The 23,794-nt window shown below is 36.2% G+C and overlaps 1 long non-coding RNA gene across 1 annotated transcript in view; it reads left to right on the top strand.

The window, feature by feature from the left end:
• LOC118701986 (uncharacterized) overlaps positions 1 to 21,644 on the top strand; it is a 43,079-nt gene extending 21,435 nt beyond the window's left edge. Inside the window, exons 3-4 of the long non-coding RNA XR_004982618.2 lie at positions 10,067 to 10,223; positions 21,563 to 21,644. This is a non-coding gene — a long non-coding RNA (uncharacterized LOC118701986). The remainder of the gene's footprint in view (positions 1 to 10,066; positions 10,224 to 21,562) is intronic.
• The last annotated feature ends 2,150 nt before the right edge of the window (positions 21,645 to 23,794 follow it).

Here is a 23,794-nt window from a genome sequence, read left to right as displayed (position 1 = left end):
TTCTTCTTTCTTCTTCTTCTTCTTTCTTCTTCTTCTTCTTCTTCTTTTCTTCTTCTTCTTCTTCTTCTTCTTCTTCTTCTTCTTCTTCTTCTTCTTCTTCTTTCTTCTTCTTTCTTCTTCTTCTTCTTCTTCTTTTCTTCTTCTTCTTCTTCTTCTTCTTCTTCTTCTTCTTTTCTTCTTCTTCTTCTTCTTCTTCTTCTTCTTCCTAAATTCTCTATCATCATTTGCTGAATCCCCTCCTAAACTATGTGCAAAAATATTAGTAACTGAAAGTCTGCCGTTTTCTCTAAAGAGTCATCCTGGCTCAAGCTGCAACAGGGTTAATTTTTGCAGAATGCAGTCAGGGGAATGACCAGGAACCAGAGGCCATTTTATGCCACCTTGCATAATTTTCAGGGGACAGGGAAAGGCTGAATTCCTTCCCTTCTGAGTCAAGTACTGTGGAAGAGGGAACAGTCAGGGAATTTCCATGGAGGAGGGAACAATCAGGGAATTTCTGGGGAGCAGAGCCATCACATGTGAATCATTCACCTCTTTTCTTGTACACTGTCATTAGTGTCATTGCTCTTACTTGTGATTTTCTGAACTCATTGCTGTTTCCAGTAAATTGTTGTTATCTCAACCCATGATATTACCCTTTTCTGAGTCACATCCTCCCTTCCAGTCCACCACTGGGGGAGGGGGATGGGAGAACAGAGAATGAGCAAATGGTGCCTGGTTTTAAGTGTGTTTCAGAGCGAATGCTAAATTGGGGACTAGCATTCCTAAATCACGACATAAGTGGACACACTTAAGAACACAGATTTCATCTTTCTTGCCTAACGGAGCAATTTCTCCCCAAAACAAGTCTGATAAGGTCAGTTCAGTAAGGCATTTCTGAGATGCTTTTCATTCTCACAAGAGAACAAGCATTGTCATTACCATGGTCAGGGGTGGTGAACAATTTTCCATCAAAACTGTCTTTCTAAGGTCTTCAGAAAAATGAACTGCTTGTGTGAAACAGAATAATAGCTCATATACACACATAAAGGAAAAAAATACAAAATAACATTTTTTTTGTGTTTGGAAGTCAGTTTCTCATTGAACTTTTTCAGACTTAATTGCATCAAAAAAGTATTTGCCTTGCATGCTTGAGAAAGCTTATCCAAATCAATTGAGTGCGGAAATAAAAGGGATTTACCCAACATGTCAAAGTAAGATATAAATAAATGATCAACATGTTCCATTTCATTGCAAGACAATATCTTACATTGGACCATCTCTGGAGAAAGTATGCGAGCACAGGTAGCTGCTATTAAATAAGTAATTCACTGTAGGTTTTTTTTACAGTTTCTGCAGTCCCGTGCATGTTAAATGCTAAATGTGTTAAAATGTATTAGCCTCAGTGTAGACCCATATTCAAAATTAAAATGTCCCTAATTTAATTAAGCTTAATTCAGTTTGAAGTCTGAAGTAGACTATATGGAATTAAAGGCATTGAAAATCTGAATAAAAGGATCAATATGTGGCTTTAATTCATTTAATTACTCTACTTTAAAAGTTACTTCAGATTAACTTTCTTAAGTGTTTCTGCATTGACAAATTCAATAGGTCTTGAGTCTTTAGATGTGGCTTTATCATTAATTATGAAATTATCTGTTCCTTCCTTTGCAACCTAAAGAGCTTATGGCATAAGATGTAACTGTTCTGAAACCAACACAAAACATAGAGAATAAAAGCACAGAATTTTTTATACCCTGGCACTTCTTTTTCTCTGAAGCTTTTCTAATCATTGAAAAGTAAACAGTAAATTTATTTGACAATTAAAAATAATCTATTAGTAGTCAGAATGTTGCAAGTCATTCAAATTGTTTATTCTATCATCATTTAAAATGGACTGTGTTTCACATGAATAAAAGGCAATATATGATATTTTTATTATGATTTTCTCTCAGCAGATTAGGTTGTTTCTTAGTTTAGGGTAACAATGAATATTAGAATAATTAAAAGTAATAACAATATTTAGACCAGAGGCATAAAAGGGTCTTTTATATTATTTTTTTTAGGTACACAAGGATTTATTGTATCATTTCACATGACTAAACTGGAATAAAATTTGTGTTACTGAAGTAGTGTCACATGAGTAGCAGAAGAATTCAGGATCATACCTCTTTTCAGGCTTTTGTTTAACCATGATTTCAAGGAAACATATTTTCCCCTTATTTGAATTTATTTGAAAGGCCTCATAATTTAGTTAGGTGACAGAGATGAACCTTGTGTCAAATTATATGTAAAATCATTATTGTTAGCATCTGTTTCCCTTATGCCAAGGTAGGTCTCCAAAGGAATGGTTTAATGGAATTCAGCAGATAGGTGTTCATCAGTTTTTCTTGTAGGATGTCCTTTTCTGTTGTTTACACCATCATAAATCTATCAAATCTTGACCTTAAATAGAGCTCCTGAGTGTTTCAGAGGATGTTAAAGAAAGGACGTTTTCTATTTGTTGGCTTTATAGCATGGAGGCAGAACTTGTTGGAAAATGTCATTTCCAGAGAGATAATAGGTGTCACTGTTAAAAGAGAAGGCTATGTCAAATTCATGCTCTGCACATGTAGTTCAGAGCATGAATTTGCTTCATTAGTATTAGTTGGTCAGGTTGAAATATAAATGAAATATAAAATATGCTTACTAAATTTTAAGTTGAAACAAACCTGGAGAAAGGTGCAGGTGTGGAGGATAAGAAGATTAGAATTCAAAGCCATCTGGATAGTTTGGGAAATGGCCTGAAAACTGGATGAATGTACAAAGTACTTTGCACAGGAATAATTAATAGCACATATACAGAAACAGGAGCAAAAGCTTGAGCAACTGTTATTTGAAAAAAAAAATCAGAAAATTAGGATGTCATAAGGAGGTGAATAAATGACAGCTATATTGAAAGAGGCACAAAGATTGTATTATGAAAAAAATAAATTAAAAGATATGCGACAAGAAATTTGAAATAAAACTCCTATGAAAAGGAGATGTATGTAGAGCCCTTCCACCAACACTGTCTAGCTTCAAAAAGGCCTAGAAAGCCTCCCTTTAGCAGATCTCTCATCCTGAACTGACTGTGCATGGAGGCCATACATAGTAGAGCAAGATTTACTCTTGACTACATTGTCTTTGGCCTGCTCTGGATTGGTAATGCCTTCCTGAAAACACTACTGAAAATACTGGGGACTGCCCATTGAGAAGGAAGAGATTTGAACATTCCTTGGAAAATATCCAATGATTTCACTAAAAAGTATCAGGGCTTGAGAGCACATCAAGAAAAATTAAATTTGTTACAAGAAAAAGGGGAATACAGAAGGGATGAAGCACTCTTCAAGAATGTTAGAAGCTGATGCAAAAGGGAAGCGAAAGGTCTATCTTCCCTATCTGCCATACCTAGAAATATGAAATAATGGACTTCTGTTGCAACAAAACGAAGTCAAGTAAAATATTAGGAAAAAAAAATATAAATGAAACACTGAAAGTGCTTGGTGAAAAGGCAGTCACATCTCCATCACTAGTCATCCTAAGAAAAGGATGGGAAAGGATCTGCGAGTACTGATGATGCCTCATCTGGTATGGGGAAGGGAGTAATGCTGTCTCATTGAAATGGGAGGAAAGAGTAATGAAGTCCACTTGCAATTTTTCATGTAATTTACTGGAACTTGCTGACACTTGCTTTGAAGCATAAACAAAAATGTTTATATTATTACGTTTTTTAAAAGAATTTTTGTTTCATTCAGGAGTGGTATTCAGCATTTTCTTAAATTCTTTTACTCTTTTTTTTCTTTTTTGTACATTTTAGATACTTGGGATATATTCTCCATGTTTATTTATTTCAAATCCAGTGAAAATATTGATGTAACATAAAAGGGTTTTTTTTTCAACAGAGCCTCGCGTTATAAAGATGAGGTTTTTTTTTTCTAGGGTCTTTTTTGAAATTTTTAGATGAGTTCAACAGAAAGACACATTATTATTATTATTATGATTAAAGCAAAACATTAGGAGATCTATTTCAGGAGTAAGGATGTTCTGCATTTTTCTTACTCTTTCTTCCATCTTCATTTAGATAATTTAGATAACACATTGTCAGCTTTATTTACAAAATTCTTAAGCCATTGAAACAATTTTTCATTTGCAAAGTATCAGTGTTTGGAATGATTTAGTTATGGATGAAGTATTTGAAAATATATTACTGTTATTTTCTTGTGTTTGGATTGCCTTCTTTGACTCTGTCTTCGTTTAAATTAATTTATAAAAGTAACAGAAACCTCTTTTATACAAATGCCCATTTTGTTCAAATAATTTAAATGCTTGTACATCAAAATTATATTTTCTTGAGAAATTGGCTTTTATGCATAGACAAATTATTTTCAATACTTTTGCCTCAAATAACTTTTTTTGCATTTTATAAGTTTTAATTTGAAAGATCATTTACTTTTACTAAAAATATTATTATAGAGGAAATAAAAACATGTAGAAAATTAAAAAATGCAGTTATAGATCACCTGAAATAAGTATGGTTTCCTGAAAGGTATAAAGCACTGAAGTTGTGTCTGGTTGCTCTAAAGAGATTAACTTCTATTTCCTCGGATGTAACCCACAAGGTGCTTATTACATAGGAACCTCTAATGATATGACAGAGCACTATTTCTCTTGAAATTTTACTTTAATTTGAGATTACATTGTCGTCTATTGAAAAGGTATATTGGATCAGAAGGTTAGAAACACACAGTTACAAGGCACTCTTTCTTACAGAATACTTATACATGCAGAATACTTATACTTTCAGTTTAGCGATAATACAGATAAGTTTGAATACCAATCTGAGTCACAGAATCTCTAACATTGTCTAGGTCCTTTGTTTTCATCTAACCCAAGATGCTATCTGTCCATGAGAAAGACACTGGCTCTCCAACAGAAACCACAGATGTGATTATATGCCTCACTTTTCATGTTAGTTTTCCAGAAAAGTGCAAACCCAAATGCCAAACACAGCTCCATAAATATAAAGTAAATATCCTTCACAGAAATGCATTGTGCCACACAAAGCAACTGAAGAATTATGTCCTTGGTATTTTTATTTAGCAATCCATAAATTAATAAGCAGTTTTAGTCACAATGTTCATGAATCCATTCCCAGCCCATGAAATTGAGATGCTGCTATCAATTCATGCTTTGTACAGCAACACTCTTAAGTTGTGTGTTGATTGACTTTTGAATAGGAATTTTGAACAATCATTCACTTGTGGGGAAAAATGACACACGACCTTTTAAACTGTAGCTGTAGCTGCAATGAAGCTGCAGTGGAGCCATAACTCTGTCACCTTCTAAATGGCATTTCTTTTGAGTGTTTGCTTTACATCCCTCTTCCTCTGAAACACTTTTGTGTTCTGAACTTTTTTAGTGTTGTATATAAGCTGAATGTCTGCATCAATCATCCTGGTCAGAGGGAAAGGGTTTGAAAAGGCCAGCCAAATTAAGCATTAACCTTTTGTTTGTTAACCATTAACAAATGGCTAAAAAAGCCACAGCCAGGAGTTTGACTAATTAACCAGGACTTGCTTTGAGAGAACTGGTCTACAGCAGGCTGGTCAGGTTTCATCTGCCAGAGATGAAGCGTCTTCAGCCATGGGCTTGCCAAGTTGATGAAGTGGGCTCTATCCATCCCACTCCTACCAGTTAGATGTTACAGCCAGAAAGTGTTACCCTGAGCCTGGAAAGGGATCACAGGTCAGGAGGACAACACCTGAAGGGCAGTAGCAAAAAAAATTCCAGCCACCCCATCCAATAAGTCATTTCATTGGGAGCTCAACTTAAATTCCTCTATGCAAACTTGTATCATGGGGAAAAAAAAACCAAGAAAAGTTAGAGATGTGTATAGGGCTGTGATCTTACTGGCATCATAGAGACATCATGGAATGGTTCTTGTGACTGGAGTGTTGGGTTAGAAGGATACAGATTCTTTAGGAAGGATGGGCAGGGAGATGAGGAGGCAGTGTTGACATCTCTGTCCATGACCAGCAGAAGTGCATGGAGTGCTGCCTGAGGATAGATGAGGAGCTGACCAAGAGTTTCTGAGTCAGGATTAAGTGGAGGACATGGACAGGTGACACTGTGGTGGAGATCTGCAAGGGGCCACAAGACCAGGTATATTAAGTGGATAAAGCCCTCTATAGAGAGATAGAATCAACTTCACATTCACAAGCCCTGATCCTCATAGGGACTCTAAACACTAAAATATCCATTGTAAGGACAACACAGCAGGGCATAAGAAATCCAGGGGTTTCTTGAAATGCACTGAGGATAAATTCTTTCTCCAAGTGACAGAGGACCCAGCAAGGAGAGGTGCTATGCTGGACCTTGTTCTCATCCATGGACATGATGATGAGGAATGTGGAGCTCAGGGGCAGCTGACCACAGAATGGTGGCATTCAAGATTCTTAGGACTGGGAGGAAGTGCACAGCAAGCTCATTCCCTGGACTTCAGAAGAGAAGGCCTTTACCTCTTTGGGGTCTGTTTGGTAGAGTACAATGGACTAAAGCCCTGCAAGGAAGAGGGCTCCAAGGAATCTGGTTACTATTCGAGGAACACCTTCTCCAATCTCAGGAGTGATGAATTCCAGAAAAGAGGAAGAAAGGCAAAAAGACTGGGAAGCTTGCATGGATTAACAAGGAGCTCCTGGACAAATATAAACACTAAAAGTAAGTCTACAATGGAAGGAAGGACACGTAGTCTGGGAGGAATACAAAGAGGTAGTGTGAGCCATCAAGGATCAGGTTAGGAAAGCAAAAGTCCTATAGCACTTAACCTGGCCATTCAGGCAAAAGAAAAAAGGATAGACTTCTATAGTTGAGCTGGTGATAAAAGGAAAACTGCGGAAAACATAGGCCCTCTTTGAAAGAAAACGTAAGATCTGGTGAGCTGGGACATAGACAAGGCTGAGGTACTCAAGGACTATTTGCCTCAATCTTCACCAGTAAGTTCTCTAGCCACACTACCCAAATCACAGAAAGCAAAGGCAGGGATTGGAAGAATGAAAAATCACATGTTGCAGAAGATCATGCTCTTTATTATCTAAGGAACTAAAGCTGCACAAGTCCATTGCACCTGCTGCGATGCACTCATAGGTGCAATGAGATGTACCTCATGGTCCTGAGGGAGCAAGCTGAGGAAGTGGTTGAACCAGTCACCTTGATATTTGAAAAGCTGTGGTAGAACACAGTGAAGGACTTTTTTCCCCCCTTGTCTTGTGCTCTGCCATTGAAGAGGTGTACAAAAGAAACTGTAAGGCACCATAGCTGATCGGGCACAGGGGACCCAAACTTACCAAAAGGGATATTCCACACCACAGAACATCATAATGGACACTTTTATGTCCAGTAGTCTATTTTCATTAAAAAAATGTGTGATGCTTTTTTTGAGTTTCCTATGTGTTTTTCCAGTGTTGTTAAAATCAGCAGACATGAATACTATGGTAAATGGATGGATAGACAGACATGGTTTGATAAACAGCACATATAGAGAAAACACAAGCTTAACCTCCAGCCCATTTACAGACAGGAATTATCAGTTAAAGCAAAGTGGATTAAATTAATAAGTGCATCAGAATTTTAAGACAGCATGAAATATATTACAGCATACAAAAATTGCATGCCTTGCCGCAGTCAAGAATATCACTATGATTTCTGTCTTAGTCTACAGAAGTCATACAATTCAGTATGTTTTACTTCTGAGTAATACAGACCATTCCAAGAGAATTGTAATGAAAACTTATCATGCTATAACACAGAAATTCTTATTAATACTTTACTTTTTCAGTTTTGGAGGGAATATTTCATCTCACTTTATTCTATACCTTCAGTGAACTTCTGTGCAATGACCACAGGAGGTTTTGGAGAGTTTAAAATAGCTATTTTGTATGAGTGCTATTGTTTCATGTATGTAAGTGAAATATTTGGAGGTCTGGAAGGAAATCCTTTTATGAATTAATCAAAAGATGAGCTGTCTCTCCTTTTTCTGTAGGAAAGCTATACTGTACCAAGCAAAGAGATAATACATCTCTGGCTCAGAACAGAAACTTTGGTGTCTTAGGAACGCTCTATTTTTTCTGCTTGGTTGGTTGTTTGGTTGCTTGATTGGGTTTGAAATGCACAAAAAAGATAATAAATGCTCTTTTTGATTTAACCTGCTCTGGTAGTTGATTTGCTGTCAACTGAACTGCTCAAAATTACTCAAGTTCTCAGCATATCTCAATGCTAGGTGATGTGCCAGTGCAAAGACAGGGTTTCTGAGCAGCCTTCCACCATATTTATCCATTTAAATGTTTAATCCATTTATATGTAGATTGCTAGCCTGGTCATATTTTATCAGACAGACTTAAACCTTCATAAAAACATAACAAAAATTCAACACTGAACAATTTAGAGGAGATTTTCCACTGTGTGAATATAAAAGCAGGTAAGCAAATCTGTGCTTCCACATACACATTCAAATAATGCATCCCAGGATAGATCTGGCCTGAAACTTGCATAAATAAATTAACATTCCTCTGTCACTGAAACAGTTGTCACTTTTCAACATACTGGGCTTATTAATGTAGGTGTAATACCTTCATTTAATGTATGCTCTGATGGCATGACATTAATTTCCCACATTAGTTTTAAACTTTTCAAGGTGGATTTTTTTTGTTTTGAGTAAAAACTTAGCCTAGAAATAGATCAATATTATCTTTTTTGCATAAGGCATTATGTTAAAGGTACAGGAGTATGCAGGTTACAGAAAAGGGGTATTTACAGGACAAGAAATTTAATAATGAAAAATTTTTTTTAGATTTTGTTGAAGGTTTAGCCATATTTATGAATGTCTATAATATGAGAATTTATCCACTATAGTTCTTTCTCGGTTCATTTTTCATTTTATTAATTCCTCACGATCATCTCCAAAAAACCCTCCCATTTTGAAGAATTTTCCTTAAAATACTGTTTTCATTGGTGGTATTGTTATCTCTGATTTTTTTTTTAATTAGGTTTCTACAGGAGTTTAGATGATTTTTGTTTATTCAAAATTTAATGAGAATACTAACACCATTGCCAATTTTAATTATTAAACTTGAAAGGGCAAACATGATTTACACTTATTTTACCCTCCTCATAACTAACTAGCATCTCAGCCTTGCGGCTATGCTTTCAGACATCTTTGCATTTCCATTTGACAGCAGAAGGTTGTAAGTCACTCTCTGGTGTGAAATTTGTTTCTTATTTTCTGACATTATAAGAGGGTCTTATAATCTGCAGACTAATCAGCCTTAACTACAGATTTCATACTCTGCTCAGCTCAAAGCTTTAATTAAATGGCTTGCTAAAAAATATCATGCATCACTGAGATTTTTTTCTATTCCTCTTTGTATTGGTTCTGTGTTAGGCCAATTACTACTGGTGCATTGGTGAGGAATTTTATATATTAAAAAAATACTTGATAAAGATCACAAGATTTCTGTTAATATAAATGCATGTAGATGATGCAAGATAGCTTAAATGGCAAATAACTTTTTTTCAAATACCTTCATTTCTCACAGCATTCATGTACATTCTAGCAGAAAAGAAGTACCATGGACAGTTTCTGCACAATTAACCATTGAGAATTTGCTACTATTGCTTGCAAAAAAAAAAAAGGCAAAAATATGTAGAAAAAAATGAACTCATATTATAGGTATGATTTTAATATTAAGCATTAGAATGATGATAGTAGAGATGACTTGTGGGTAGAGATAAACAGAGATGTCTAATAAGGGGAAGGAAAAGGGTTAGAGCCTTAACTCGAGATGGAACAAACAAGAAAAGAATTGCATGGAAGCTGGAAATAACATAGTGCATGTGTGATAGCATAGCTGATAGTATGGAGAGAAACAGTGTATCTTAGACCCTTATTCTGATATGTGCATTTTTGATCCTATATTTTGGAGTAGCTTTTAGATGGGCCAGATAAAAAATGTTCTTGCAGATCTAAGATTTTTTTTTGGAACTGATTTCTTTTTTATCCTTTCTCTCCCAGAGAAGGTGGAAACTGGATGTCTCTGATTCTGCAACTGTGTCTGAGCTCATTTTCCCTTTTAGTGATACAGTCTGGGAATTCAGCATCTATGATTCATTCCTCTTCCATGGACATATCATCAATATCATCTTACCTATTCTTGGGAGGAAGATTTCAGGTATGGAGTAAGTATGACTTTCCTTAGGTGTTATAAGTTTCCTAGAACTTACGGTTATTGTTATCACTTCGTAAGCAGCAGATGTGACTAGGAATCCTTTTCTTTTATACCTTGCACAGGTAGCTCTGCATAAAAACCATTAAACCTGAGGAAATTACTATGAATGAAGTAGACTCTATTAAATTTGGCAATTAAGCATGAGTAACTGAGGAAAGGCATGGTGCAAAAGGGAAAAAAAGGAACTGAAGTCAGCTGCTAGTCTTTCAGATTAGCATTTGTGCTAGGGAGGGATATACTGACCTAATAACTCAATGATCACTTTATGATCTTCATAGAAGTCTAGTAATCTAAATAATAGACTGTAGCACTAAATCAATATAATCTGTAATTCTGCAATGTGATCTAGACTGCCAAGACAACTGACACATCAAGGTTCTTGGGGTTTGATTGGTTGGTTGGGTTTGTTTGTTTTTAATATTTATGAAAGAAATCCAATCTTTACATATGGTAAATAAATAATTGAAATAGAATGGTACTTACTTTGATGGCTGACTTTTATAAGTACATTTTCAACAAAAACAAGGACGTTTTCTGATGCAAATTCCTAGCACAGCTAACCATGTAATTAGGATATGGGAAAAATGAAGATTAAGGACCTTTAAGAGTATACAATTTTATTTGCTACTTCTTTTTATTTGCCACTCATTTTCTTAAATAAATGTTTCTGTCTCTGCACCATTCTCATATCTGACCATTTCTACCATTTATATTTATGTACTTATTTATTTTTACTTAAATAAAGATAGCATTTAAGTCCCCTCATATTTTCTCAACTCCTTCTCAATGCAAATCCTTATTTGCTTATTATTCCTTAATATTTTATTTTCGGACACTTTCATGACATGGTCTTGAATCACAGAATCTTCCTGATGTCACATTTCTGTGGTTTATTTAATCTTCAACTGCCCCTTTGTAATTTGGTCCGGTGTCCTGCTTTCTGCTTTGCTCATGTGTTTTCACAACTTCTTCTAACCTCAGATTCTCTCTTCTTCTCCTTTCAGACTCTTTCTCATCTACCCTTTCTCCCTTCCCATTGCCTTAATTTTGTAGTTTTGCTTTATTATTTTTCTTAGATACTGTCCCAAATTTCAATCATAGTCTTCATAGAAATTATGCATTTGGTAATCTGTGTGTAAAGTTTCGACAGACTAAAAAGTCTTTTTGAGAATGTTGTAAGATTTCTCTCTCCACTTTTCATTGTAATTTGCAGCCAATGGCAAATTTCCTAAGGGGGACTGATGCAGGGCTTGTAAGTTTATGCATTGTCTGTGTATGTCTTGCCAAGTCCACATCACTGATTTCGTGAAAGTGTAGAATCATAGAATTGTAGAATCATTAGGTTTAGATTATACACTCAGTGCCATGTACAGTCATTTCTTGAACACCTCCAGGGATGATGACCACCTCCCTGGGTAATCCATTCCAATGCTGAACCATCCCTTTCAGTTAAGTTGATGCCCAACCTGAACCTCCCTTGGTGCAACTTGAGGTTGTGTTCTCTTGTCCTGTTGCTTGCTGTCAGGAAGAAGATGCCGAAACTCAGCTCTCTACAAACCTCCTTTCAGGTAGTTGTAGAGAGAGATAAAGTACCCTCTGAGCCTTGGATTTTCTCCAAACTAAATAAACCAGCTCCCTCAGCTGCTCTTCATAGGACTTACTGTTACACCCCCATCACTCAAATCTAGGGCTAAACCAAGGTTCTTTTGCTTTGGATAGGTGCAAAGGAGAAAAATCCAACCAGATATCCTCAAGAAGTAAAAATACACAAAAATTTACTGGCAAATTATGGAAAATTAAGGAACTTTGGGAAAAGAATAAATACTGCATAACATCCCTTATTACAGCATAGACTGAGCCCATTTAATATAGAAAATCTTATCTTGAATATAGAAAATCTTATTATAAAATCTATCTTAATGGAGGACAGTTATCCTCCATTAACCTAGTCGATGTTAATGTTCTGTGAGAAGAGAGAAGAAAGGGGCAAAACCAGACAGATGGGAAGGCTATAGAAAAACAGATACATAGCTATTAACTCCTGGTTTAGGAGCATTGTAAAACTCCAAGATGAAGGTAGGGTTAAAGGACAACATGCTCACCTTGTGGTGACCCTTCTTAAACCTTTCTGGCCCATCCTGTGCCTTCCTCCCAGGAGGGACTTTCAGTCTCTTGTCCATTCAGGCACTGGGTTATGCAAATCTGGGGCTGTCCCCAGTGTGCCATGATTGACAGATGCTGTGGGGCTGGGAGGTATTGGGGGCTGGGTACCACTTCACCAGAGCAAGATCTGACTCACCCTCTGCTAACATTCCAAGACCCCAAGATGTCTTGAAACAGATCACATTTTCCAGTCTCTGAAGCTTATTCACTAGACCCTTTGCCAGCTCTGTTGCCATACTCTGGACATGCTCCAGCACCTCAAGGTCTGTCTTGCTGTGAGGGGCCCAGAACTGGACACAGGATTTGAGGTGTGGCCCCACCAGTGCTGTGTACAGGGGGGACAATCACTGCCCTGGTCCTGCTGGCCACATCATTGCTGATACAGACCAGGGTGCCTTTGGCCTTCTTGGCCACTTGGGCACATGCTGAATCATGTTCAGCTGCTGTCAACAAGCAGCCCCAGGTCCTTTTCCACTGGGCCACTTCCCAGTCAGTCTTCCCCCAGCCTGTAGTACTGAAAGAATTGTTGTGACCCAAATCCAGGACCCAGCACTTCACCTTGTTGAACCTCATTGGCCTTGGCCTATTGATCCAGCCTGTCCAGATCCCTCTGCAAAGCCTTCCTACCCTCGACCAGATCAACACTTCTGCCCTGCTTATGTCATCTGTGAACTTACTGAGGGTGCACTCGCCATCCTCATCCAGATCATTGATAAAGATACTTAACAGGACTCACCTAAACGCTGAGCTCTGGGGAGCACTACTAATGCCCAGACCCAACTGTATGGAAATACATTCACCACCACTCTCTGCCCAAGCAATCCAGAAAGTTTTTAACCTAGACAAGGTAAACACTGAATAAAAAGGAAGAGACTAGAAGAATCTTTCAAGTAAAAGTGTCCTTACAGGGCAGTATAAAAATCTAAATGCAAGAGAACATGGGCACTAAAATTTACAGAAAAGCTCTGTGTGACTGGATTCACATGTGTGCAAAAATCAAGCACAAATAATTCTATACAGTTCATGTGTCTAACTTACAATGGAGAAAGCTACAATCATTTATAGTACTTGTCTTTAAAGGATTTGCTGTGCTTTTTGTCATTAAAAGGATTTTCAACCTAGGATGCTGGATTTAATACCTATTTATGTCTTGTTATCAATATATATGACTAGTATAGGGAATAATTTTCTTAAGCTGTGTCAAGTTGTTCTGATGAATGGTTGATATCTGGGTAACTTTTTTGTGTTCTTAAAGATAACACTTTGATTTATCACTAACTGAAGTGGGTATATGCAGACACGCTGGAGAAAATTAATTTCTTTTTGACAAGGACATGTAGAACAAATTAAAACATGAGAAGAGCAGGCATATTTTTAAATATCTCTGTAAGTATTCTTCAAGAAGTATAATTGTAATCATACTTCTAAACCAATTAAAAACAAATTATGTATTTACACATCTGATACAGAGTCTATAGATATATTTTTCTGTATTACTTGACTATGAATTTGGTAACAGCTCAGTAAATATTCTCTTTTGACTGGTGAAACTGTAGCCAGTGCTGCAGAAAAGATTGGAACACAAGCAAAAAATATTTTTCTTTAATGAGGTTGTGCCTGTCTAATGAAAGACACTTCATCATTAATACAGATAGTTTCACATTCAGCTACTTTGTTTGTTGATTAGAATCTGTAGCTCTAATTGGTTGTGCAGGACAGTTATCCTCCATTAACATTAGCCAGCAGATTCTTCTGATATCCAGCATAAAAGAAAACTACAAGAGCTGCTGCTTCTTATCATCCTGCCTACTGACTCTAAATTGGAATGGGTTGTATTATTTAATAAATTGCACAAAGAAGTCAACAGTCCTCTTTCCCAAAGCTGGGTATATCTTCCATAAAGCTTTGGATAATTTGGTTTATCATTTTTGCGTGGATTTTGCATGTGCTGAAAATTGATTTTGAATTTGATTCTTATGCTGCAGATATACTCTAGATTAAAGTGAGGAGAAAAGTAGAAAATTATAGCCATCTAAAGGACTAAACAGTGAATATGTTTAATTTGTTTTTTTCTCCAACTGGTCAACATTCTACATTGATCCTACAATTGTATACAACCATAGCATTCTGTATCCCAGTCAAGGAAAAAAACAGAAGATTTGTTTGCCCCCTTTTGTTTTGCATTTGAATGCAAAACCACTGCAATTACAGACACAGATGTGTGCTTGGTTTTTTCAGTTAAAAAGAAGAACATCATGGTGTAAAAGATCCTTGTTGGGGGGAAAATAATAACAAAAACAAGTGTTGTCAATTTAGTCCATTCAACTTGTAGAATAGGTTGTTGGAATTCTCATAAATTTTTTATATTCCAAATCTTTTTTAAAAAACACTGTTTGCACCAATGCAAACACATGAATTTATAATTAGAATTAAAATCTTATCTGTATAAAATGAATTATTATTAGTTTAGTATAAAAAAGGATTATTAATAGTTTGCTAACAGTGATAACAGTGTTTCACGGTCAAATTATGTAAAGTTAAAAACAGATGTACATGAAGTTTCTAGTGAATTTTTCTTTCTCTCTTCTCAACTTCATTTCACTTGGGTGTGAGCCATCAGTTTGGGGGAGCTTTTTCATCATCCTACGTTCCTCATGAGTGGAGTATGATGATGCTGTTAGTGGTTTCTCCTCACTGCAGGACATATTGGAGGGCACTTTATTTTTGCTAGCACAAGATGTCTTGATCTTTATTGGTGTGTAAGTCCACATTATATTCAAATATACCATCTGTGATGTGTTTTTTTTTATGGAGACTGGTGCTGCAAGTCTCCCAAGGGTGCCTTCCTTTTACCATTGATTAGCTCCTGGTGAATTGTTTAAAACCCTGTAGACACTGTGTGCCTGTAAATTCAGATCCCCTGCTGTAATCTCATGCTGGTTTTCTTCCATATTCTATTTTATCAGCATCGTAGATATCTGTTCTCAGAATACCTGCTGACAACAAATAGGCCTGACATCACACAACTGTACAAATCTAAACAAAAGCTAAAGAAAAATAACAGTGAGCTGGTCATTAGATAACTGCTAGTGCAGCCAAAAATAAATCTTCTGGCACACACCGAAAAGTCTGGGTGAAACTTGACGAGTCCCAAGTCCTTTCTGTTAGCCTATCACATTGCCTGTGTCCTGTTACAAGCAATGTCAAAAAACACCATCAAAACAAAACAGAACAACAAAACAAACTACCTAACAAAACTCCCACAGACTTGGGCTATTTTTTAATTCATTGTCTACTTCAGGGCATTGTGAGCTGTAAATTTGCTTCTTCTCTTCTCCAAATTTTACAAGTACTGTCTAAACATCAAATTGATCATATTTTTCACCTGGGTGATGACTGGATGAGTGTTTCATCACTTTGCAGAAGCTGTGATGTGTACCTGACTGCAGTGTCAGCATAAGCTCATAAGTGGGTGAGGGGGGAGCATGAGGTACAATTTTCCTTTACTTTAGCTGGGCTTTCAACACCATCTCCCACAATTATTTTTTTAATCTAGGTTTTCATTATAGGGTCTGGATTGCTAGACAGTAAGAGGGGTAAAATTTGTTATAGATTATTGGCATCAGAGGGCAGTGATAAATAGGTGATGCTGGTGACACATAGAGTACAAAAATTACATATCCAGTTTCACAGTGTTATCAGGGACTTGGAGGGGGTTCCGGATAGCACAGTTACCAAGTAGGTGAAAAATTAGAAGTTCTGCCCCTGTGGAGCACCAGTGCAACAGCACAGGCTCATGCCTACTTGTCTGGGAGCTGTTCTGCTGGAAGGGACCTGGAGGCCTTGACCAACAGAAAGTGAATATGAGCCAGCAGCGTGCCCTGGCTACCAAATGGACAACAAACTGCATCCTGGGCAGTATTCGCAGGGGTACAGCCAGGACACTGAGAACTTTTTTTCTCTACTTGGCACCTATGAGATAACATCTAGGTACTGCATCCCATCTTGATGCCCCCATCCCTGTCCCTCCCAGGAAAGCCACTGACAATCTGAATCAGGCTTGGCAGAGAGACCTTAAACTGGTCAGGGATGGAGAAGTTTCCCTGGGAGAAGAGGCAGAGGCACCGGGACTTGCTCATTCTGGAAAAGAGGTAACACCAAGATGAAGCCAACAGCAGCTTCTCAGCAGCTGTAAGGAGTTAATCAGAGACAAAGTCAGGCTCTTTACTGTGGTACATGGTGGGAGAATGATAAGCAGTAGGCACTAGAAGAAACAGGTAAATCTTAGACTGAATGGAAGAGAAAACCTTTTCTGCTCAAGGATATCAAGCAGGAAAACAAGTATTCCAGAGATTTTGTACTTGAGACTCTGTCCTTGGAGATGTCAATATAAAGCTGGATAAGTGCTGAGCAATCTGTTCTGACCTCAGACCTGATGATGCTATGAGAAGGAGGTTGGACAAGACACCCCCTGAAGTAATTTCCAACCTGTACTTTTTGTGACTTCTGTATCTACTGTCTGAAAGAACAGAACTAGAACAGTATTTACAGAAAATATTGTTATTAAACCTTGTATTTTTAGCCAAAATCAAAGTTATATCCTTAAAATTTGCATATAGAACAATATCTGTTGGAATATCCATGGAATTCTAGCAATTGTCTGCAAAATATGTAGTTTTAGATGTGGATAAGACTTTTATATTCTCTTCAGTCACTATAGAATGAAGTAATTAAAATCCATGTAAAATACCTGAGAGTAAAATTCAATGAATATTCATAGCTTGATAATAAAGTCATTATATCTACTAGTTCTCAAAAGTATTTTGCATGTAGTAGCATTATGTAATTTTTGGTAAACTGGAATTTTTTCCTATTTCTGTGCATACATTTGAACTTTTTTCACTATTTTGGGGTGCTGCTTTAAGTAAAAACATTCTTTCTTCATGGACTGTTCAGAAGCAAGAACAGGTGATTTTTATACGCAGATTTCAGCTTTTCACAGTTTCAGCTTTTCAGTTTGCTGGATTTACAGAACTAGAATTAAATGCACACAACTACTATTAAGAAATGTACCTGGAGAGGTATTAAAGGCTAGGTATTCATTTGCCTGTGTGCCATTGTAGTGGAATCAGCTGTGCAATAGTAACCAGATTACTGCTGATACAGCTGTTGGGAGGAAAGCGTTAAAATGGAAAGATTTGGTGAGGAGGTTTCATTCAAAGGGGCCTTGCAGCTGGGAGGGCTAAGAATATCAGTGTGAGAAAACACGTATTGTGCCTATTGCTGATTATCCTCTGCCTGTTTTGAGAAGTAGAATTTCTGCAGAGATAACATAAATGTTATCAGATACTTGAAAGGCATTTTCACAGACAGGCTTGAGCCTCCTGCTGGGAGAGAAAACACAAAAGCCCAGAGCTTGTAAAAAGCACAGAAGTTTTTTGATACAATGGGGCAAGCAGTGAGTCCCTCCCCCCCCAGCCTCTGCTCAGGGCTAGGATGAAATGAGCCTAAGGGAGCCTGTGTCCCCAAGTGTCTCTGTTGTCCAGCACTTTTAGCAAGGTAATGAAAGAAATTTGCTCTCTGCTTTTCAGTTGTGCCTTGGTGATCACCCTGGTTACCTTCATGCATTGATTCACACAATAATCAATCAATCAGCTGAATGGGAGAAAGGACCTGGTATCAGACACTCACATAGGAGCCTACCTAAATTCATAAATACATGTATGTTGACTATAGCTTCACAAATGCATTTGAATATTCTGCTATATTGAAAAAAGACATTTTAAAGTTATCAGCCTTCAGAAACCTTCAGTAAGTGATGATATTCATGATCTTTTGAGTTGAAAGTTATTGATGTATTGAATGATTTTGTTTAATAGCTCATTGGCAGATATAAAAGGTAAGTGCATTAGGCTGAGGTGGAACTCTTGAAATACTTTGCTTGTGAACAGGGTTTGTGTTTATGGACAAATCAGTGTTGTAAAATCCATATGTAATATTCTTAGTATAATGTCCTTTATATATGTAGGCAGAATTCTTATTCAGCCTATATTTAGTCCATCACAAATGTAAGCAGGTAGTTCTTCCTTTCACAATTGTGGGCTGCAGGCCAGTGTTAAGTTCATGGGTCCCCAGACTTAATTAGGAATATGTCTGATCATAATAACTGTGAAGTTTATTTTGTCTGTTTGCTGCTGTGGACCACACTGTAAAACTGTCAGTGGAAACAGAGCAAATAAGCACCCTGAACTTGTTCAGTGCCAAGATTTGATCACAGCTACTGGGTGTTACTTCAAATTTTGCAGAAATCCTGCTGTTTAGTAGCCTATGCTCTAACAATCGACACTAACCATCCTCATGTTAAAGTTCCTTTATCTTTAGGTACGTAACTTATTTGCATAGAACATTTGTATGTTCTATGTGTTTCCCTCCCAGGAGCTATGGAGTACATCATTATATTAGTTGGAGTTGGTAGCATAGTTAAATGGAAAATAATGCTAGAGATAGACACAATAGCAGTCTTTTGTATTAGGGGTGACATTTACAGTTAGACTTCAGAATAAACAAACAAAATACTTTGCAATGCAAAATAGTCTAGAAGCCATTGTGTTAGAGTGTATTACTTAGTATTCAGGTACTGTGAGGCATTGCCAAATTCCTAGCTTTAGTTGCTAAGGGTACATCTGTTTTGGTGTAAGAAGTCACACTTTGTTTAAATATAGTAGTTATTCAAAGAGGTGTAGATAGGAAAAAAACCAAAATCTGTGTTACTCTGATTGTTTATTAAATCTAAACCTCAAACTAGAGGTAATTGAAGATTTTGATCATTACTCAAGAAGTTTATTGTCCAGTCCTGAATGAAAAAACTTCAGTTAGGAAACTAGTTTTAGCTCTTGGTTTCATAAGTAGGTTAATTTTCCCAAAATTAAGTGTCTGCAGCCTACACATAGATACCACCTTTGGCTCTCCTGTAATGGAATGAAAATGATATTCCAAGAGATAGTAATTAATCCTGTTTTGCAGTGAGGCCTCTGTGGCATGATGCACTTATTTTCCTGAATTAAATTTCAAGTCCCTGCTATTTTCTTAGCAAAAATCCTGAACTATTTTTTTTAGCATATCCAGTAGTACAAGTATTCCCAAACTGGTTCCCTAAATTAATTGTTTGTTCCTGCCTATTAGCTGTTTAGCCCCAGCTTGCTATACTAAAGAACTACAAACAGGAGTAGTAATGTAATCTGAGAGCTCATCTTTGGGTTTCATGGCGGGAAATGTAACCTTTAAGATCAAATAATGCCTCTAGGGTTTTCTTCCTAAGACAAGCCTGAAAGAGTAAACAGGTACAAAACAATCACTAAACTTGAAGTGATTCATGATCAAGAGCTGAAGACTCAGTTCAGAAGTAAAACACACACACACATTTACTTACAGACAGAGTATCAGTTACTTTTGACAGCTGAGCTTGAAAAATCACCGCACCAAACTCACTGCAGGTACTCGAGGCAGACACCTACACTGGGGTGCAGGGCTAGTAGGCTAATTTCTCTTGAAGAAGAGGCAAAAAATTATTAATTCTGAAGATAAATTGACGTATGCTTTGCTCACTGAGCAGGACTCATGATACAGTGCTCACTACTTCACATCTGCTGTGGCCAAGGAAAATCTTGTTGACCAAAAGCAGGGCCGACCAAGTGTATTTCAGTGAATACATTTCCTAGCATTACATTTCCGGTGTCTGTGTGATAAAGTATGCAAAATGATACAGCTTGAAAGAAACTAATGAGCAGACACACGAACTGAATTACAAAGCAAATTTCAGGAAATAACTTCTTTCAAACACAGGCGGAATTGGGTAATCAGTCACAGATGACAAAGGCAATATTGCTTTTCAGAGTATGTACTGCATTGCAGCACATAATTAACACCTAACATTACAGAGCTCTGGAGGCAATTTTGCTACAGTCAGAGGAAAAGAAAAAATTGGTGATTTCAGACCTGGTTTGTGAACCTGAAATCTAATAGTATTTCTTCAGTGGAATAGGAAAAAAAAAAAGAAAGCGAATGCCTACTTCCTTGGTGCTAGCTACTTCTTTTTCTAAACTTACTTAAAATCATGAAATTGTAATCCCTTCCAGTTCCTATTCTAATCTTAGAAGTTTCTATATACATTTTATATCTAATCTGTCTTTCTCTGGGCCATTTATATCACAATCTATAATTTAAGAAAAATGCTTCATTTTCTCTTCATTTGGACTCTGAAATTTGCCCATTTATTCACCAGCTTGATTCCTGGATCAGTTATGAGATGTCCCTTGGAAGGCTCCTAATTTTTAATAGATAAATTTGTGTGAGAGGTTTTCCATCCTACTGAAAAGAGAAGTTCAGAACTTCAGAGAAAATGGAATATCTATCAGTCAAACTGCAACCTAGTGAATAAGGGGTGAATTTCTCTAGTGTATTATTTCTTTAAATTTTTAATAGAAACTTACATAAATATGTGCCAAATGATGTTGATCCTAAGTTGTGATGGTCTAAGAGATCAAATAATTCAGACTGTTGATGAGGTTCGTTTGATATATGGCAATATCTTAAACTTGGAAAAGTATCTATTGAAAAATGGAAAAGTATGTTTTCTTTCTTGAAGCAAAAGCATATAATGCATGTCAACAGTGAGGTCTACTGTGAAATTTAATGACAATAGTCACTTGCATTTATACACCAACCCTCATTCTGAGTCATGAAGACTTATAGACAGAGACTCAAATTTCTGTACACTTCTTACGTTTACAAAGATACTAAAGATAACAGAATTTATGTCTTTTGTTTTTATTTAAGGTGATTTCCAAAATATTTCTAAAGAAGTTATGTTGTCATTAATTCTGTATAGTATTTTAAATATTTAAGATAATAATTTGAATATTTTTAATAGTTAGGTTTGTTAAGACAAACCCTCAGAATTCCATAGTATTTACATTTTCACATACTAGAAATGTACCTAGATCTGTCTACTCATGTATTTGGTCTGAATTATTTCAAGTTCTCAGAATTTTGGGTGTTTAGATGGCCATCTTGGGACTCATTCTTGTTTATCTAATTTTTTACCTTTTGTTTATTTCAAGAAAGAAAAGGCAAAGAAGAAAAATGAAAAATGAAAAAAGTTCCTGTCAGAATAAGAAGGCTTAGACATCCATTCTTCCTGGAGGGCAGGTAACCTCTCTCAAACAACTCTCCACCTTTTGCTGTCAATGTATTGACGTGTTGCCAATTGGTGCCAAAGGCACACCTCTGTAGTTAGCATCACCTCTACTACAGAACTGACTCTAAAGGTTTTTGTGTGAATGTTTACACAGCTATGTATGCATGTATTTAAAAACGTATGACCAAAATTACTTAACCTGCTCACCGTTAAGAGCTGGGAGACCACTTGAGAGTGTGATCTAGAGGCTTCTCCAATAGGTACTCAAGTGTGAATATTGATTAAAATCCTATTTAAGGGTCATTCATCAAACTACTTTTCTGTTTTATCTGTAGTGTTCCCAATGATATATGAACAGAACGCAAAGCAAAGTTCTGAAAAAAAAAATGAAAGAAAAATAAATCTATACTTCTGTTAGTATTTTATTCATAGAGTGAAGACCATGATGTGAGTGTAAGCTGCTTCTTCATTAAGTCCATCCAATCAAGGACCTTTTGCAGTGCCAAAGGCAACAAGTAAAGAGGGAGATGATAAACAAAATCATATGGAGACATAAGCTTAGTAAATCAGGGATAAAGGATACATGGTCGGATATTAAAGTCATCAGTTGCTAAGGGATAGGCCATCAAGAAACTCAACACACATCTTTGAAGAGGGCCACATGATAATTTTAACTGAAACGAAGAAGGAAATGAAGGGAATATGGGGGTTTGACATATTCGGTGACATTTGTGGGTCCATGCAAAACTTAGGAAGAAATTTTTAAGCGAATGGTCATGAGGAAGAACAAAGTTGCAGAAGTTTCATGAAACTTCTTATTTCTAATGCTGTAGCTTTCAAAGAACAACTCTTTTTCTAACCAAAATACCAAAGACCATACCAAATTTTTCTGGAAGAAGTATCTTTTCTCATAAGAAAACATTTTTTTTCTCATTTAATATATTTGGTAGTGAAAAATAATGAATATAAAATAATGTAGTGTCAACAAGAGAAGCAATATTAACATTCATTGAAAGCAAATATTTAATTATTTGACAGATGACAAGCATCAAAGGACTTCATCTCTTCCTACTCTCTTATTATGGGGAAAGTCATATATATATATGCAAAATATGCAATTAAAAAAGCTATATAACATCAGGGAGTTTTTTTCCTGTGTTGAAGAATAAATTTCTCTTTGTATTTAAGACTTGTCATTTGTTTCCTAGTGCAGGAATCAATAAGTTCTGTAAAATTTAGAATTTTCCTAGAAAAGAGCACTGTTCCTACTGTAAAATTATATTCCTGAAAGTTGAGACAAAGTTATTGTTGTAATATTTGGGTTGGAGTTTTTGGTTTTTTTGGTTTTTTTCGCTTTGTTTTTGGTTTGGTTTAGTTTGTTTTTTTGGGTTTTTTTTTTTTTTGGGGTTTTTTGGTGTGTGTTTTGTGGGGTTTTATGTTTTGTTTGTTTTTTGTTGGTTTTGAGGGATTTTTTTTTTTATTTGGATTTTTTTGTTTTTTCTGTGTTTTTTTAAACTTTTTTTTTACTTCTTTGTTATTAGAACTTCTATGTAGACTTTTCTGGGGACAAAGTGAGATAGGTAATGTTTTACATTCTTTCAGACTTTGAGCAGAACCTGTTGCTTGTAGCACATCTTTCATTCTTTGATTTTTGGTGTTGACTGCAAAGCATCCCAATAGAAAATTCTTTAAAAAGCATTTTCAGCATTAAGAAATGTCCAAGAAGATAGTTTATAGAAAAGATATGTCACATAGTATTCAATTAGAATTTTGAAACAATGGCTAGAATTTCAAAAATTTACCATTTTACTCCATCCTCAAACTCCTTTGAATTTGAAATCATTTCAAGTTTTCCTTATCTTTCTCCTTATCAATTACTTTGTTGATACTGAAAATCCACTTTCTTGAAGGGTTTTTTATATGTTATATAACACAAACCACTTTGGGTCAGAGTAGAATATCCACCTTTTTAGATTTTAAAATTGGTACATGTGTGAGGTAGAACTCTATCTATCTCATGTTCTTTGTCCCAGACTTTAGATGCAAAATGAAAGCTTTATTATAAAAAAAAATTCTCCTCCTACAGCTGTAACTATTTTTTTTTCTGGATCTTGTCAGTTACTGATGGCTTCATTTCTGAAAATGTTCGTGTACT

This window comes from Molothrus ater, chromosome 1 (assembly GCF_012460135.2).
Source record: "Molothrus ater isolate BHLD 08-10-18 breed brown headed cowbird chromosome 1, BPBGC_Mater_1.1, whole genome shotgun sequence".
Lineage (NCBI taxonomy): Eukaryota > Metazoa > Chordata > Aves > Passeriformes > Icteridae > Molothrus > Molothrus ater.
The sequence above is the reverse complement of the archived record's forward strand: the minus strand, read 5'-3'. Positions and strand labels throughout refer to the sequence as shown.